General features: G+C 38.0%; 1 protein-coding gene across 1 annotated transcript in view; it reads right to left on the bottom strand.

The window, feature by feature from the left end:
* The window catches only part of PLSCR4 (phospholipid scramblase 4), a 132,258-nt gene that overhangs the window by 103,140 nt on the left and 11,735 nt on the right, over positions 1–17,383 (bottom strand).

Here is a 17,383-nt window from a genome sequence, read left to right as displayed (position 1 = left end):
TAGCACTATGTAAATTTCTATTTTTTTCACATTAAAAATATTTTTATTGAAGGGGGCGCCTGGGTGGCTCAGTGGGTTAAAGCCTCTGCCTTCGGCTCAGGTCATGATCCCAGGCTCCTGGGATTGGGACTCTGCCTCAGCAGGGAGCCTGCTTCTTCACCCCCGCCATTCTGCCTGCCTCTCTGCCTACTTATGATCTCTGTCTGTCAAATAAATAAATAAAATCTTTAAAAAAATATTTTTATTGAAATATAATTAACATACAATATTATGTTAGTTTTAGGTGTGCAAATTTCTGTTTTTATATTCTTTATACTATTTTAAATTTTATATAAATAGCAAGTGGTAACACTGGAATTCGAATTCACATCTCACCTTCAAAATGGTGACTTGAAGACTGCTATATTGTTGCTAGCCCAGTCACTTCTTTATATCCTCATCTGTTTCCACACTGTTCTCTTTCAACCAGGGGTCAGTTTAATTTCAGCTCGGTCAATGTAAATAAGACCACAGTCAATAAAATCAGATTTCTTTAAAGAATCACAAAATTTAAGAAGAGAAGCACTCAAATTATGAATTAGTATGAGGGTACCACTAATGTATGACTTCAGATTTTGCTTCTTTTATCAAATGTCAAATGTCTCAAAAGAAGCGTGCTTAGAATCAGCCAGGATGGATCATAGTAAGGAGCTTGAACTCCTGACCAGCAGTAACAAGGAGCACTTCACCCCCTTTTCTATGAAAGGAAGACTGGTCCCCCGCCATCCACTGGAGAAGCAGGGATTTCACAAGCATTTTACATGGATTGCTAACAATGTGGAGAATTAACAGCATTTAGATATGAGAGTGTCCATACTGCTGAGATGTAGCTATAGTGTTAAAAAAGTAAAATCTGGATACGTTTACCACCAGATTTGGCGTGTTTTGTTTTACTTTCTTGGATTTAAAATAATTACTTAATTTATTTACATAAGTAACTGGGCTCTGGTTGATTACAAGTGGGTACCTGATAAATTCCTAAGTTATTCCTAGCATTGGAAAGCCTTTACTGAAATCATTTGAGAGAGAGAACACTCGTTGCCTTTCTCTGAACTTTTAGGAAAGGCCAGAACAAAAAGTAAAGAAAAGCCAAGCCTACAGCAAAAAAGATCCTCTCTTTCTGATCCCAGAAAAAAGAGTTTTTTAAAAAAGTACTGTGGTTGAAAACTAAATACATGAGATAAGGCCAATAATTTATTTTTCAGATTTCATTACAGAGTGATTTTAGCTAAAATGAAATAAAACCAACTTTATGTTAGCAGAAGAGTTCAGCTGAGACCTGAAGTAAACTGGCTGAAGCTTTGATTATATTTGTGTCTTCTTATTTTGAATATTCTTATCATTTTTGTTTCAAGAACTTATTGTGAATCACTAGTTTAGTTTTATAGCCTACTGATGGATCTGCAATTTGGAAAACACATTATTAAAAGTGTTCCTCAAACTTAGCTGTTGATAAGAACCAACCAGATAGGATATTTTTCTTTTTCAGGATTTGTCTTGGAGATTCTGATTCAATAGATGGCCAGGACCTGCATTTTTATATTAGCAAAAGAAATTCACATTATTTTGATGGACCTAGTATATTAAGCTACACTTTAAGAAACAACAGGTTAGAATTTTTTCTAAAACTTAATTTTATATAAGTAGCAAGTGGTAACACTGGAATTCAAATTCACATCTCACCTTCATGGCAGATGGCAGATGGCAGATATAATCTGTGGGTGTGGTGGGTGGGTGGGTGGTGTGTGTGGGTGCCTGGGTGGCTCAGTGGGTTAAGCATCTGCCTTCACCTCAGATCATGATCTCAGGGTCCTGGGATTGAGTTCCACATTGGGCTCTCTGCTGAGCAGAGAGCCTGCTCCCCCTCACTCGCCTGCCTCTCTGCCTACTTGTGATCTCTCTGTCTGTTAAATAAATAAATAAAATCTTAAAAAAAAAAAAAAAAGTCAATGTATGTAGCAGCATTACTCATAATGGTCAAAAAGTAGAAAGAATTCAAATATCTATGAAGTAATAAATGCATAAACAAGTTGTTTATACAATAAAATATGATTCAGAGCACCTGCTACAACACAGATAAACCCTAACAATATTCTGAGTGAAAAAAGCCAGATGCAAAAGGCTATACATGTTATGATTCCACTTATATGAAATATCAGAATAGGCAAAACTATACAGCTATAAATAGATTAGTGCTTGCCAGGGGCTAGGGAAAGAACAAAATGTGGAGTGATTGATAATGGATATGACTTATCTGGGACAGGATGGAAATAATCTGGATTAAATAGTAGTGACGGTATGAGTTTGCAGCAAACTTTAAATTAGGATTTTTCTGGAGTGCCTGGGTGGCTCAGATGGTTGAGCATCTATCTGCCTTTGGCAAGGGTCATGACCTCCAGGTGCTGGGATCGAGCCCCATATTAGGCTCCCAGCTCAGTGGGGGTCTACTTGTCCCTCTCCATTTCCCTCTGCCTCTCCCTCTACTTGTGAAATCTCTGTCTCTGTGTCTCTCTCAAATGAATAAATAAAAAATCTAAAAAAAAAAAAAAAAAAAAAAAAACCCCCAAAACAAACAAAACAAATTAGGATTTTTCTGAAGAATGTCAGATCAGGAATTAAGTTTAATATGGCCCCAAAGGTTACACAAGATTGTCATCTAGTAACATTGCTCACAAGGATTGGAGAATTTCCAAGGTCCTTTTGTACCATTTGAATTTCGAAATATCTGCATTATAATTTTTTTAATTGAAAAATAAAGTGGTCCGGGGGGGGGGGGTGCGGAAATAGTATGATGGCAACCCTGTGGATATACTAAAAACCACTGAATTACACACTTTCAAGTGGTGAATTTTATGTATGTAACTTGTACCTCCATTAAAAAAAAAGGAAGATAAATCACCTGAAAGATATAGAAATAAGACATTGAATGAAGTAAAATACTGAGAAAGGGCCAGAAGGAGCTTGGCCATAATATAGGTTTGTCAAGACCCTGGATTTAGCAGGCACTGAGCAGTACTGAGTGGTTATACTGGATTACAAGCCATACAAAATATACACAGAGGAAAAAGGAAAAGGAAACTCCACTGTTTTCAGAAAACACTGCAGGGGCAGAGGCTACCTGAGTTCCACAGATCTTATTTCTAGAATGAAATAATATCTCTGTTATCATCTCATTGATGATTTTTTTCCAAACTGTGAGCTTTTTGCCTCTTCTTTACACTCACTCTTTCTAAGCATCATCCAGATGGTATGACGGCAGTAACTTTTTAACTAGCTTTTCCTCTGTTGCAGTGATTCCTTCACACTGGCTCCAAGAGCTAGCTTGCTTGCTTGCTTTCTTTCTTTCTTTCTTTCTTTCTAAAAGATTGTATTTATTCGTTTGAGAAAGAGAGAGAGCACAAGCATGAGCAGGGGGAGGGGCAAAGGGAATGGGAGAAGCAGACTCCTTGCTGAGCAGGGAGCACAATGCAGGACTTGATCCCGGGACCCCAAGATCATAACCTGAGCTGAAGGCAGATGCTCAAAGGACTGAGCCACCCATGTGCCACCTCCTCCCCCCACAAAAGCTATCTTATTAGACATCCAATCAGTTACTCACTGGACATTTACTCAGCACCTGTTATGTACCAGACCCTGTGCCCAAAGCTGGGAAGAAAGTGATGAAAGACAAACTCAAGTATCTGCTTTGAAGTGTTGCTGTCCTGTCAAAAAGCTTCTACAGCCCACACAGGCTCCAGGATAAGATGCAAACTCCTTCATCAGCAGAAGACTCAGTTGTTATCTCCCATGCTCTGCCCTTCTGTCTTTTGATCCAAGCAGGACCTTATCAAGTTCCAATCATACCACCAGGCCTTCATGACCTCCTGTTTTTGGACCTGTTTTCTTTCGCCCAGACATTCTCCCTTCCCCACCCATTATTTGATTGAGAAACTCCTTATCATGCCAACAAAACCCAACTTCCTCAGTTAGGCCTTCCCTTTAATCCCACAGTCATTACTCTGCGGTCTGTGTCCCTACCACATTCTTTTCATATTTCCATAGAACTTCCTACTCCAGGAGACAGTAAATTCTTTGAGGATAGGAATGTTCTACTTGATATTCAGTAAACTACTTGGCATCCAGTAGGTACTCAATATTTATTTATTGAAACAATAAAGTAATTAGTTAAACAAGCAGCTTAACCCTTAGTGTCATTTTCTGCAGTGGTGAAAAGATTCTGAAGATTTAACTTACCGGATATATAATGGGGATTATGCTCTGGAGGGTCATCAGGTTTTGGATCTGCTGAACTTAAATGGCAGTGTAGTCAGGAGGAGTATCAGGTATTGGATCCAAGGACTTTGTTTTATTTTCATTGTCATCCACAGGTCGATCGGCACTTGTGGGGATGAGCCTTGGAGGAAATGGAGGCGCACAATTGAGAAATGGGATGATTTATTACTGAAGATATTAATTTTTTCCTTATTAGTTTGCTGCAATATCAGTGTATGTAATCATTATGAAATACACTACTGTATTTCTAATGACACCCATAATACACACATATATTAGACATTAATTCATGCATATGATAAATTGTTAGGCTGAACATAGAGTAAAAAACTAAAGCTGACTAATTACCCTGTGCTTGGGATTAAAGCAATGAGTTCCCAGGCTGGTGGTTCAGTGGACCTGATACTGACTCTTATTTACATAGATAAATTCCTTTCAAAATAGTACAAATTCTTTGTCCCAGGATGTAATATGGAGAAACTGGCATATATGGAGTGAATCTGATTTTTCCCCTACACACTTTTTTGAAAAGTGGTTGTGTCAAAGTAAATTCAAAACAAAACAACATAAATACTTAATGGTTTAAAAAGTAGTGTGCCACACATAAGTCACTTAGAGGTGGTTTAGTGTGCTTACCAGTGACTCCTATGTTGACTTATTCTTCCTAAAACAACCTAGGTCACTACACTTACTGAAAGGAAGGTGTTGAGGTCCCGTTTCATGTTATACCCTGCCCCTTCACTGAGATTGGAGACATTTTCCCTGACCTCACTATGAGGAACAGCTCAGTGCTCCTGAAAAAACTGGTTGCTTTTATCTCATAGAGAACACAAGTCCCTTAAATGTGATATTCCTCTCCTTGAATCAGTTGCAGGAAAACTCAGGACCCACTTTTCAGACCTCCTCTATCAAGGAAAGCTTTTCATTGCTATCACCTCTTTTGTTAGACTTATTTTTCTACTCTTACCTTTCTTTCCTTCATTTTTCTCATGTATTTTAAGTATCTTTGTCTAGATGCAACCAATATAAGTCTCCTTTAGTCCTTTCTATGCCAAATGGTAAACAACAACAAAAACAATTTCCAAGTGAAATAAACTCAAACTATTATTAAGGAAAACAGTCATATAATTCACATTTAAAATGGGGATAAAAAAAAAGGTAGGATAATGCCATAATGATTCTTCACACGAGCTAAGCACAATATGAATGATCAATATTCAATAACGACAAAAACATTTGTTAAGTTCTTCCATGGAAAGTTTCAGGAATTTGACAGTTTATCTGTGATCATTCGCCAGCATAAGACTAAATGTTCCTGGGGCGCCTGGGTGGCTCAGTGGGTTAAGCCGCTGCCTTCGGCTCAGGTCATGATCTCAGGGTACTGGGATCGAGTCCCGCATCGGGCTCTCTGCTCAGCGGGGAGCCTGCTTCCCTCTCTCTCTCTCTCTCTGCCTGGTTCTCTGCCTGCTTGTGATTTCTCTCTGTCAAATAAATAAATAAAATCTTTAAAAAAAAAAAATGAAGCATAATAAAATTTGTTCACAAAAGACTGCTAACTTTTTTGAAGAATTCTAATGAATACTAAAAAATAAAATGTTTTAATGCTCTAATATATTTATACATATTTATATATGTAATACATATTACTAATAGTGATATATGTAATAAGTTCCATGATTTTTTTTGTCTCCAGTTACATTTCATTCATATTTTTATTAATTCAACAAATACTTACTGAGCATTTTTTATATATCAGGCACTAACATGGATGTTGAAAATACAGTAATAAACCAGAAAACCAAGTACCCATCATGCTAGAGATTTTATTTTAGAGGCATGAGATTAAAAACACATTAACAAATATTTAAGATTGAATCTACATTCTACAGTTATAAAGAAAACAAAGTAAAAACATGGATGGGGTCCCGGGAGTTTTAGGGAAAGCCTCTCTGGGGCATAAACTTTTGAGCTGTTTGAACGAGGAGAGGAGGCACTATACTACAGATGCAGGAAGGGAGTTCTAGGACAACAGGCAACATGTGCAAAGGCCCTGAGATGGCACTGAGCTTGGGATGCTCAAGGGTGAGGAAGACGTCAGATGTGACTGGGACCCAGGGACCGAAGAGAAGAGAGTGAAGAGATGGAGACAAGTTGATCATACCTGAAGACCGAGGCAAAATGTTTGGGATTTGCTGTAACTGCAGCTGGGCAGTCTTCGGAGGACTTGAATCAGTGGGGAGATGAGAGCTGATTTATACTTTCTCTTGAGGGAGCACAAGTGGAAGTACACAGTGAGGATAGGATGGCAGCCGTAATCCCGGTGAGACCGAAGCTGGCTTAGACCGGGGAGGTCACCCTGGAGAGGTCCACGTGTGGTCAGGAGCAGAAGCTACAGGTTTTCAGGCCAGTGTACTGGAGCTGATGATAGTGCTGGAGAGGAAGATGGTGGGGAAAAGGTAGGGACGGGGGAGGGTGGGAATCAAAAGCTCAAAATAGGCATGTTTTGTTTAAGAAGAGACCAAAATAATTAACAGAAAATATTGTTTGTGTTTGTGTGTATTTATTAATTTTCTATTATGAGAAATGTCTTTTCATCTTAAAAACATAAACTTTCCTGGCTGGGAAAGAGGACCTACCCCTCAGGGCTAGCCAATTCTTAGAAATAGCAAAGAGCTCTGACAGGAGCATGCCTTTGATATGCAAACTAACTGCTCCAGAGCCCTACCTCTTCCTTTGTCTGGGCTCTACACCCCAGGAGATAATTTCCTTTGCCTTAATCTTCCCCTGGCCAGGTACCAGGTAACTAGGAGCTATTCCTTTGGCCTAGAAACATGTCACAATTATTCAAACCAGCCAGTCCTCAGTGGTTTGCCCTGCCCTGCCTTCATCCCTCCACCATGCCCCCCCCAAACCTCAAAAAAGGCCATGATCTAAGAACTCTTTTAACTTCTGCTTCTTCCTGATCAAAATGTGGTATCCCTCCTGTGGCCCTGTGTTTTGTGCCATGCCTCTCATTTCTAGGGGAACTGTATCATTGCTTTTCTTTCAAAGGAATTTACCTTTCTATGTTTTCAATCATCTTTATAAATTAAGACTGACATCAACCTTTTGCTGATGGAGGGTCCTGCCTTGCTGTTGATTGCTGCTAACTGATTCGGGTGCCTGCTGCTGAAGGCTGGAGTGGCTGTGGCAATTTCTTAAGATAATGAAGTTTGACCTGTCAATTGACTCTTCCTTTCACAAATGACTTCTCTGTGTCATATGATGCTGTTTGGTAGCATTTTACACAGTAGAATTTCTTTCAGAATTATAGTCAATTCTCTCAAATCCTGCCACTGCTTTATGAACTAAGTTATATATATATATATATATATAAATTTTTTTAAAAAGTTCATTTATTTTTAGTAATCTCTACTAAATGTGGAGCTTGAACTCATGATCCTGAGATCAAGAGTTACGTGTTCTACCAACTGAGCCAGTCAGGTACCCCTATGTGATATTTAAAATCCTTTGTTATTTCAGCAGTCTTCATAGTATCTTCACCAGAAGGAGATTCTATCTTAAGGAACAAGTTTCTTTGCTTATCCGTAAGAAGCAACTCCTCACCTGTTAAAACTTTATCATGAGATTGCAGCAATTCACATATAATAATAAAAAAGTTAAAATATTATGAGAATTACCAAAACATGGCGCAGAGACATAAAGTGAGCAAATACTGAAAAATGGCAAAAGTAGACTTGTTCAACATAGGACTGCCAAAAATCTTCAATTTGTAAAAAAAAAAAAGCAGTATCTGCAAAGCACAATAAAATGAAGTATGTCTATATATGATCCTTTCTTCAAAAAAAAATTTAAGAACAAAGCACAAGACATATTTTATGTGAACATTATGAGAATAACTCAGGGTGGGAAACTAGAAGTTGAGACGAAATTTTTAAGAGGGTTATGGATTTAATTGATACCATTAGGCAGGGAAAAAATGAGGTTATCAATTAAAAAAAGGAATTATAGTATTTCCAGATTTCTGAGGGTGATGACAAATAATGAGGACAGTATCAACCAAGACTATAATTTAGTAAATGGATATCAAGGGTCAGGTAAAGGGCCAAGCAATTTGCATATTTTAACTAATTATAATAGCATGTGTCTAAGATACAAACTATTATCCCAACTTTATAGATGAGGAAACAGGCTTAGAGAAATAAAGCAACTTAACTATATGCTCATTAAATCATCAAGCCCATGAAAGTCATTTATTTCTAAATCCAAAGCCCATGTTCTTTCCACTAGGCCATCTCCTTGATCAGAATCTAGAGTGTGGTCATTTGTGTTGTTCATGTGCAGTAGAAAGCCACTCATGCAGGGTAGGCGAAGGGAGCATTAGAAGAGAATGTAAGTGATCATTATGAATATTGAGCTGACCTAAGAATATTGTTGTAAGATAAGCCAGTATACAGATTCCCAGCCCAAATGTTTGTCTACTAAGTATGGGGCAAAGAAACCAACAACATTTCTAGGCTCAGATCATCTCCACAATGTCACTCAAGCCTGAGTTACTAGTACAATGTCTCAAGAGGTATAAAAATATTCTAGAGCTCAACAAAAAACTGGTGTGTGCAACTGCTGGCCAGCCAAAGGCGTTCTACCCTCCAAAGATAAGAATCCCTGGTATTTAGAAAAACACTGATACCTTTCTAGAAGCTTCAATCCCAGGCAACCATAGGTACATACTTTTGAGCGACTCTTGTACATGTACACAGAGGACATACACAAGAATGTTCTTGACACCACTGTTCATATGAAGAGAAACTAAAAACATTTTTATTATCCATCAGTGGTAGATGAAATCAATCTTGGTATAATCATATAACAGTATATTGTAGTGGAAACAAATCAGAACCTTATCCATCATCAGAGATGAATCTCAAAATACAATATTGAGCAAAAAAAGTAAGTCACTGGGGGCACCTGGGAAGCTCAGTCGGTTGAGCATCTGACTCTTGGTTTCAGCTCACGTTATGATCTCATGGGTCCTGAGGTTGAGCCCCATGTTGGGCTCCTCACTCAGCAGTGACTCTTCTGCTTGACTCTTCTCCCTCTCCCCTTCCCCCCATTCATGCTTGCATGCTTTCTCTAAAATAAATATGTAAATTTAAAAAAAGAGTCATTGAAGAATATGGTATGATTTTATTTTTATGTTCAAAGGCAGGAAAATTAAATACTTTCTTTCAGATATATACATGAAAATAAAACTCTAAAGAAAAACTAGGGAATTAATAATACAATATCTAGTCAGAGGTTACGTGTGGAGGAAAAAGGGACTCTAATTTCCTGCTAACAGTCTAATGATTAAGGACAGGGAAGATGGGTTTTTATTCTTTAAATGATATTTATATGTTTAAACTCATGTTTTCGGACGTATGACATTACATTGAACAAGACCTTTTGACAGCCACATGTTGAGAGTACTGTTTTACTGACTAAAGGTTTGTTGTTACTTTCTAGATTAAGTCTCAGAATTTCAAACTGTTAAGAACTCATAATGAAATTTATTAGAACAATTTATTAGGACCTATTTCTATCTATCTATCCATCCGTACATCCAGTAACTCACCATTACTTTAATGCTAAATAAAAATACATATCTGAAATTTTCTCAAAATAAATATTAAGAAAAAAATGTAGAATTTTGGACTCTCTTAGGTAGCATCTCTAGGGAAAAGCCCAGAAATGTGTGTTTTTAATAAGAGACCCATGTGAGTCTTATAATCAGACATGTTTGAGAGTGATAAAGAAAATTAGTTCTCATAAATAAACAGTTCTCAATTATATCATTCAGAAATTAGAATTTAAATATGATTCAAATGAAAAATCAATCTATAAAGATGTTTTAAAAAGCAGTTAGTATCAATGAATTTAATAAAGTGAAATGCACCTGCACACTGCCTCATACGCTGCAAATGTTCTTAATTTGCTTAACTCCCCTCTCCTTTGAGATGCTAATTTTTTCCCTACCACCTAGTATCCTCCATTCTTTCTTTACAATATTATTTTCCTTTACAATCTAGGAGTTTGCATATTTTTCTAATTATAACAACATGTCTCTACTTAGTTTGCATGTATTATGAGGCAGAATAATTTCCAGTTGGTATAAGCATGGATATTGTTTACATAATTGTTCCTTAACATTCAGTGGATCGTTTTCTGATTTCTCTATTATTTAGCAAGCATAAAAAGTGCCATAGGTTGAAAAAGAGGTGGAGGAGCTAAGATGGTGGAGTAGCAGAAGGACCTTAGGCCTGCCTCATCCCTCAAGCACAGCTAGATTTGTTATTTAACAAATGATTTGTTATTTAACAAATCACTCTGAATACCCAAGAAATCAATACAAGGCCCAACCAAACTGCACAACTAGAGAGAGAGAAGAGGCCACATTGTGGAAAGTAGGAGGTGCAGAGACATGGTCTGGAGGAAAGAACTGATTGTGTGTGCAGTGGAGGGGAGGGAGCCTTGATCAGAGAGAGAGAGAGAGAGACAGAGAGAAAAGTGCACAGGGAATCCTAAAGCCAATGACTGGGAAACTGAGAGGGGCTGACTTTTATGAGTATTTGCAACCAGCAGGGTTCAAAGACTGGATTTTTAGAGGTCTGCTGGTATGGATCCCTGAGGGCACTCTAGTGCTCCTATGCAGAAGGAGGGCAGATAGCCCAGAGGCAAATAACCCCTGGGAATGCACTGGGAGAGACAAGATGGTCCTCCTTCTTGGAGGGCATCTGGGAGAGGTGATATTGCCTCTCCTGGAACAAAAGAGCTGCCAGGCACCATATCCCTCTCCCACACCTCAGCATAGGCATAGAGAACTTTGCCAAGGGTGGCTAATGTGGACACCTGCTTTTTGCTGTGCTTTACTCCAAACTCCATGCCCCTGTGCTTTAGTGTGATTGCCCTTCTGGGACAACATGCATCAGTCCCAACATGGGGAGACCCTCTCCCAGAGAACCAACACAGGTCCCCAAAGTTTGGAGTTTTAAAACTCAGCCAGCCTGCTTGGGATAGAACACAGGTGCACTACACTGTTGGGTGGGTACACAGCCCAGACATTGACATGGTGAATGTAGTGATCAGAGAGTCCCCTGGACACATGAGGGGGAGACTGTTCACTTTTCTGGGAGGGCTTGCCAGACAGTAGCAGATGGGAACTCTCCTCTCCAGTTTCCAGGGACTAGGTAGCACCAAACATCTTAGTAAAGAATAAATGGATCACCCAGGGAATTAAAGAAGAAATTTTTAAAAAATATATGGAAGTAAATGAAAATGAAAACATGGCAGTCCAAAACCTTTGGGACGCAGCAAAAGCAGTCAAAAGAGGGAAGTATATAGCAATACAGGCCTACCTTAAAAAGCAACAAAAATTTCAAATATGCAACCTAACCTTACACCTAAAGGAGCTAGAAAAAGAATAACGAAGCCTAAAGCCAGTAGAAGGGAAATAATAAACATTAGGGCAGAAATAAATTATATAAAAACAAACAAACAACCCAGTAGAACAGATCAGTGAAACCAGGAGCTAGTTCTTTGGAAAAAATTAATAAAATTGATATGCCCTTAGCCAGACTTATCCAAAAGAAAAGAGAAATGAGCCAAATAAATAAAATCATGACAAAGGGGAGATCACAACCAACACCATAGAAATAAAAACAATTATAAGAGAATATTATGAAAAACTACATGCCAACAATCAGGAAGATGGTTTCACAATGGTCTAGGCAATCTGAAAAAAAAAGGATAAATTCCTAGAAACATAAAAAACTACCAGAATTGAAATAAGAAGAAATAGAAAACTTGAGCAGACCCATAACCAGCAAAGACATTGAATTAGTAATCAAAACTGTCCCAATAAACAAAAGTCCAGGGCCAGATGGATTCTCAGCAGAATTCTACTAAACAGCTAAAAATTAGTTAATATCTAGTCTTCTGAAACAGTTCCAAAAAATAGAAATGGAAGGAGAGCTTCTAAATTCATTCCATAAGGTCAACATTACTTTGATTCCAAAACCAAACAACCCCTCCCCTCCCAAAAAAGGAAAATTATGGACCAATACCCCTGATGAACATGGATGCAAAAATTCTCAACAAAATACTAGCAAATGAATCCAACAGTACATTAAAAGAATCATTCACCATGATTGAGTAGGATTTATTCCTGGGTTGCAAGGATGGTTCAATATTCATAAATCAATCAACAGCAATAACATTAATAAAAGAAAGGATAAGAGCCATATGATCCTCTTAATAGATGCAGAAAAAGCACTTGACAAAGTACAGCATCAATTTGTTAAAACCAACAAAGCAGGTATAGAGGGAACAACCCTCAACAAAGTAGGCATAGAGGGAACATACCTCAACATCATATAGGTCAGATATGAAAGACCCACAGCTAATATCATCCTCAATGGGGAAAAATCGAGAGCCTGCCCTCTATGGTCAGGAACAAAACAGGGAAGTCCACACTCACCACTGTTATTTAACATAGTACTGGAAGTCCTAGCCTCAGCAATCAAACAACAAAAAGAAATAAAAGGCATCTGAATCAGCAAGGAAGAACTTAAACTTCCACTCTTCACAGATGACATGATATTCTATGTGGAAAACCCAAAAGATTCTAACAAAAAATTGCTAGAGTTGACCCACAAAATCAGTAAAGTCACAGGATACAAAATCAACATAAAGAAATTTCTTACATTTCTAAACAACAATAATGAAGCAGTAGAAAGAAAAATCAAGGAATCAATCCCATTTACAATTGCACCAAAAACCATAAGATACCCAGGAATAAACTTAACCACACAGGTAAAAAAGCTGCACTCTGAAAACTAAAGAATACTTATGAAAGCAATTGAAGATGACATAAAGAAATGGAAAAACATCCCATGCTCATAGACTGGAAGAATAAATATTGTTAAAATGTCTATATTACCCAAAACAATCTACACACTTAATGTAATTCCTATTAAAATACCAACAGTATTTTTCGCAGAGCTGGAATATAAAATCCTAAAATTTGTATGGAGCCAGAAAAGACTCTGTATAGCCAAAGCAGTCTTGAAAAAGAAAAGGGGGCATCACAATTCCAGACTTCAAATTATATTACAAAGCTGTATGGATCAAGACAGTATGGTACTGGAACAAAAACAGACACATGGACCAATGGAACAGAATAGAGAACCCAGAAATGAACCCTCATCTCTATGGTCAACTAATCTCCAACAAAGCAGGAAAGAATATCCAATGGGAAAAAGAATGCCTCTTCAAAAAATGATGTTGGGAAAAGAGGACAGCCACATGCAGAAGAATGAAACTGATCCATTTCTTTACACCATACATAAAAATAAATTTAAAATGGATGAAAGACCTAAGTGTGAGTTAGGAAAACATCAAGAGGCAGTAACCTCTTCGATACTGGCTGCAGCAACTTCTTACTAGATACATCTCCTGAAGCAAGGAAAATAAAAGCAAAAATGAACTACCAGGATTTCATCAAGATAAAAAGCTTCCGCACAGCAAAGGAAGTAATCAACAAAACTAAAAGGCAACCTTTGGAATGGGAGAAGACATTTGCAAATGACATATCTTAGTATTCAAAATTTATAAAGAACTCACCAAACTCAGCACCCAAAAACAAATAATCCAGTTAAGAAATGGGCAGAAGACATAAATAGACATTTTCCCAAATAAAGATACCCAGATGGTTGACAGACATGAAAAGATGCTCAACATCACTGGTCATCAGGGAAATACAAACCAAAACTATAATGAGATATCACCTTACACCCATAAGAGTGATTAAAATTAACGCAGGAAACAAGATGTTGGTGAGGATGCAGAGAAAGGGGAACACTCTTATGCTATTGATGGGAATGCAAACTGGTACAACCACTCTGAAAAACAGTATGGAGGTTCCTCAAAAAGTTAAAAATAGAACACCCTATGATCCAGCAATTGCACTACTAAGTATTTATCCTAAGAATACAAAAATACTGATTTGAAGGGATACATGCACCCTGGTGGTTATAGCTTCATTATCAACAATAGTCAAATAATGGAAAAAGCCCAAATGTCCATTGACTGATGAATGGATAAAGAAAATGGTGGTGGTGGTGGTGGTGGTGGTGCATGTGTGTGGTGGAATATTAGTCAGCCATAAAAATGAACTCTTTCCATTTGCAATGACATGGATAGACCCAGAGAGTATTATGATAAGTGAAATAAGTCAGAGAAAGATAAATATCATATAATTTTACTCATATGTGGAATTTAAGAAATAAAATAGATGAACATGGGGGAAAAAAAGAGAGAGGCAAACCATAAAACAGACTCATGATTCTAGAGAACAAACTGAGGGTTGCAGGAAGAAAGGTAGGTGGGGAAAAGGGCTAAATGGGTGATGGGTATTAATGAGGACAATTGTGATGAGCACTGGGGTTCTTTGTAAGTTATGAATCACTAAATTCTCCTCCTGAAACTAATGTTACACTACATTAATCTTTAATAAAATGTGCCATAGGTTGAAAAGAGACTAGATTGGGCTTTATGTGAGATGGAATTCAGAATAGAAAACTAAACTAAGCTCTATTTCATAATGTGTTAGCTTTATATGGTCCCCAAAGCTCTTCATTGCAGAGGTCTTTCACATTTTTAGGGCTTAAACTGCATACAAGTGAATCTAAGCTACCTGGTACCTAATAAATACGGAAAGGAGACATGGGCTGGAGAGGATGAGGTTGGTGAAGCTGTGGTCTGCTGCTTTTCAAGGCAGCCCTGACACCGTAAATTGCATTCTACAGCAAGAGAGCATTTACATGGGAGGCCCCTGGCTGCTTCCAACCTTGTAGCTGTGCTGTATCTTGCTCTTCAATTCCACTCCTGTAAACAGTGACGTGCTAGCAAAGCTCGGTGAAACCAGACTCTAGAGCCACACCATGGGCATCTAAAACATCAATTACAAAACCAGAAGAATGGTCAGATCTTTGCAGCTGTGTATGTACTAGACAGTATCCTATCCTCTAGGCAGAGAAGCCACTGGACATATGGAACCTTGCAATTCTCGAGGCATAAGGCTTGGAAACCTGCACATGCAACCCTATCTCCAGGGCTTTCAGCTGTGAGAGGAGAGAAAAGAAAGCAGAGGGTCACTGTCTGGACAATTCCTTCTGATTCTTATCAGGGACAGGAGAAATCATTTCATTAAATCTTTTACAGCTATTAAAATCCCTCATCTTGGGATGACTGGGTGGCTCAGTTGGGTAAACATCTGCCTTTGGCTCAGTTCATGATCCCAGGGCCTTGGGATCAAGCCCCACATTGGGCTCTGCTCAGCAGGGAGGCTGCTTCTCCCTCTCCCTCTGCCTGCTGCTCCCTGTGCTTGTGGTCTCTTACTCTCTTTGACAAATAACTAAAATCTTAAAAAAATATAAAATCACAATAAATCCCTCAACTCCTCTATGGGTTTAACTTGCAACTATTAGACAATGTTATCCTTTGTAAAGTGGATGGGCTATGTGGAGTAGGAGAGAAGAGTTGGTGGCTGATAAACAGCTGGTGGCCCATTTCAGACCACGTGGACAGTGGTCCAGAGGATGGGTTCAAATTCCAGAGATGTCCTTAACGGGGTTGAACCAGGTGACCTCATTGTTCTTGGGTTATCCTATATACCATGAGTGTGATCTTGGTTGGATCCACCTGACAGAACTCCTGCTGTGAAGACAAAAACTATCCCACTTGGAAAGCACTGAAAATGGTGCCTGGTGTAGACCATGCCTTCAGTAAGTTTTCATTGTTCTTATTATTTCAAAAGATAAAATATACAAACTAATGAAGAGACCAAGAATAAATATCTAGATTGAAGTATAATATTAAAAAAGCTGTTAGCCTTTCAGCCATTTAACATGTATTCCTGAGCACCCATGCCTACGATTTTATGCTGTGCTTCCAGCCAACATCACCAACTTCTTCCTCCACTGTTCACAATTCCTGCAGGTAACATCTCATAAACAATGTCTATACTGTGCTTAACACTGGAGTGGACTAGAAATGGAGACACTGATGAGTGGGCCTTTACTTCTAGCTACATGAAAGACAAAGTGATTCAGAGTCCAGCTTAAGTGTCTGCAGCGTTTGCTTTTAGCTCAATATAGTTTCATCATGTCATACCATTCAGATTTATTTAGCAATAGACTTAAAAGAGCAAGTAATGCAGTGTTTAAAACATCTGAAAACTAGGAAAATATAATATTATATTATAAAAATATAATTTTCATTAAATTTTAACATAAATATTGAGGTCTTTTTTTGCAACTACTATATGAAATATGGAATATTTTTACTCTGTTACTATAGTGCTTTATGGTATAAAATGAGATAGTATTTATAAAATTATGTTTTTTTATTTGAGACCCCTGATAACGCTCTTAGCAAATAGGAACAATACTTTTGAAGTGCTCAAATTTCATAAACCTTATATTTCACAACAGGGATAAAGGCTGGGTTCATCCAAGTTAATGTGCTAATAATCCTAAGAAAATATGCTGTGCTTAACAATAAATCATTTATTAGTCTTTGCAGTAAAAGGCTCATATGTTATTTTTCTATATCCATAAAAGTCTATTCCACTTTAGTTGTTACAGGTAAATTAGATGTTAGTTCACAACCTTGGTAGGTTCCCCAGTGGAATCTGAAACCAGTCTCCCTAGAGAGATGACAGGGGAGACTGACAAAGAAGCAGACCATTCCCAGTTGGTAGGTGGCAAGTTTAACAAGGGGACTTACATACAAGGCTTGTCTTGGGCAGCTGTAGGCTATGAGCAGATCTCCATTACAGCCACCAGAATCTTAAAGTTTATACAGAGGCCTTACCTGGGCTGTGACATACAACATCTGTAAGGTCTCAACACCATATTTTACTATCTCAAGCCTATGTCCTTGGGTATCTTCCAGCCTGGTGAGGGCAAGTAGAATGCATATTCCAAGGACAGGGGAGAAGATGGAGCTATAATTGTTGGGGTCCAGCTCATAG

This window comes from Mustela lutreola, chromosome 2 (genome assembly GCF_030435805.1).
Source record: "Mustela lutreola isolate mMusLut2 chromosome 2, mMusLut2.pri, whole genome shotgun sequence".
Taxonomy (NCBI): Eukaryota; Metazoa; Chordata; class Mammalia; order Carnivora; family Mustelidae; genus Mustela; species Mustela lutreola.
Note: the sequence above shows the minus strand (reverse complement) of the source record. Positions and strands in the feature narration are given on the sequence as shown.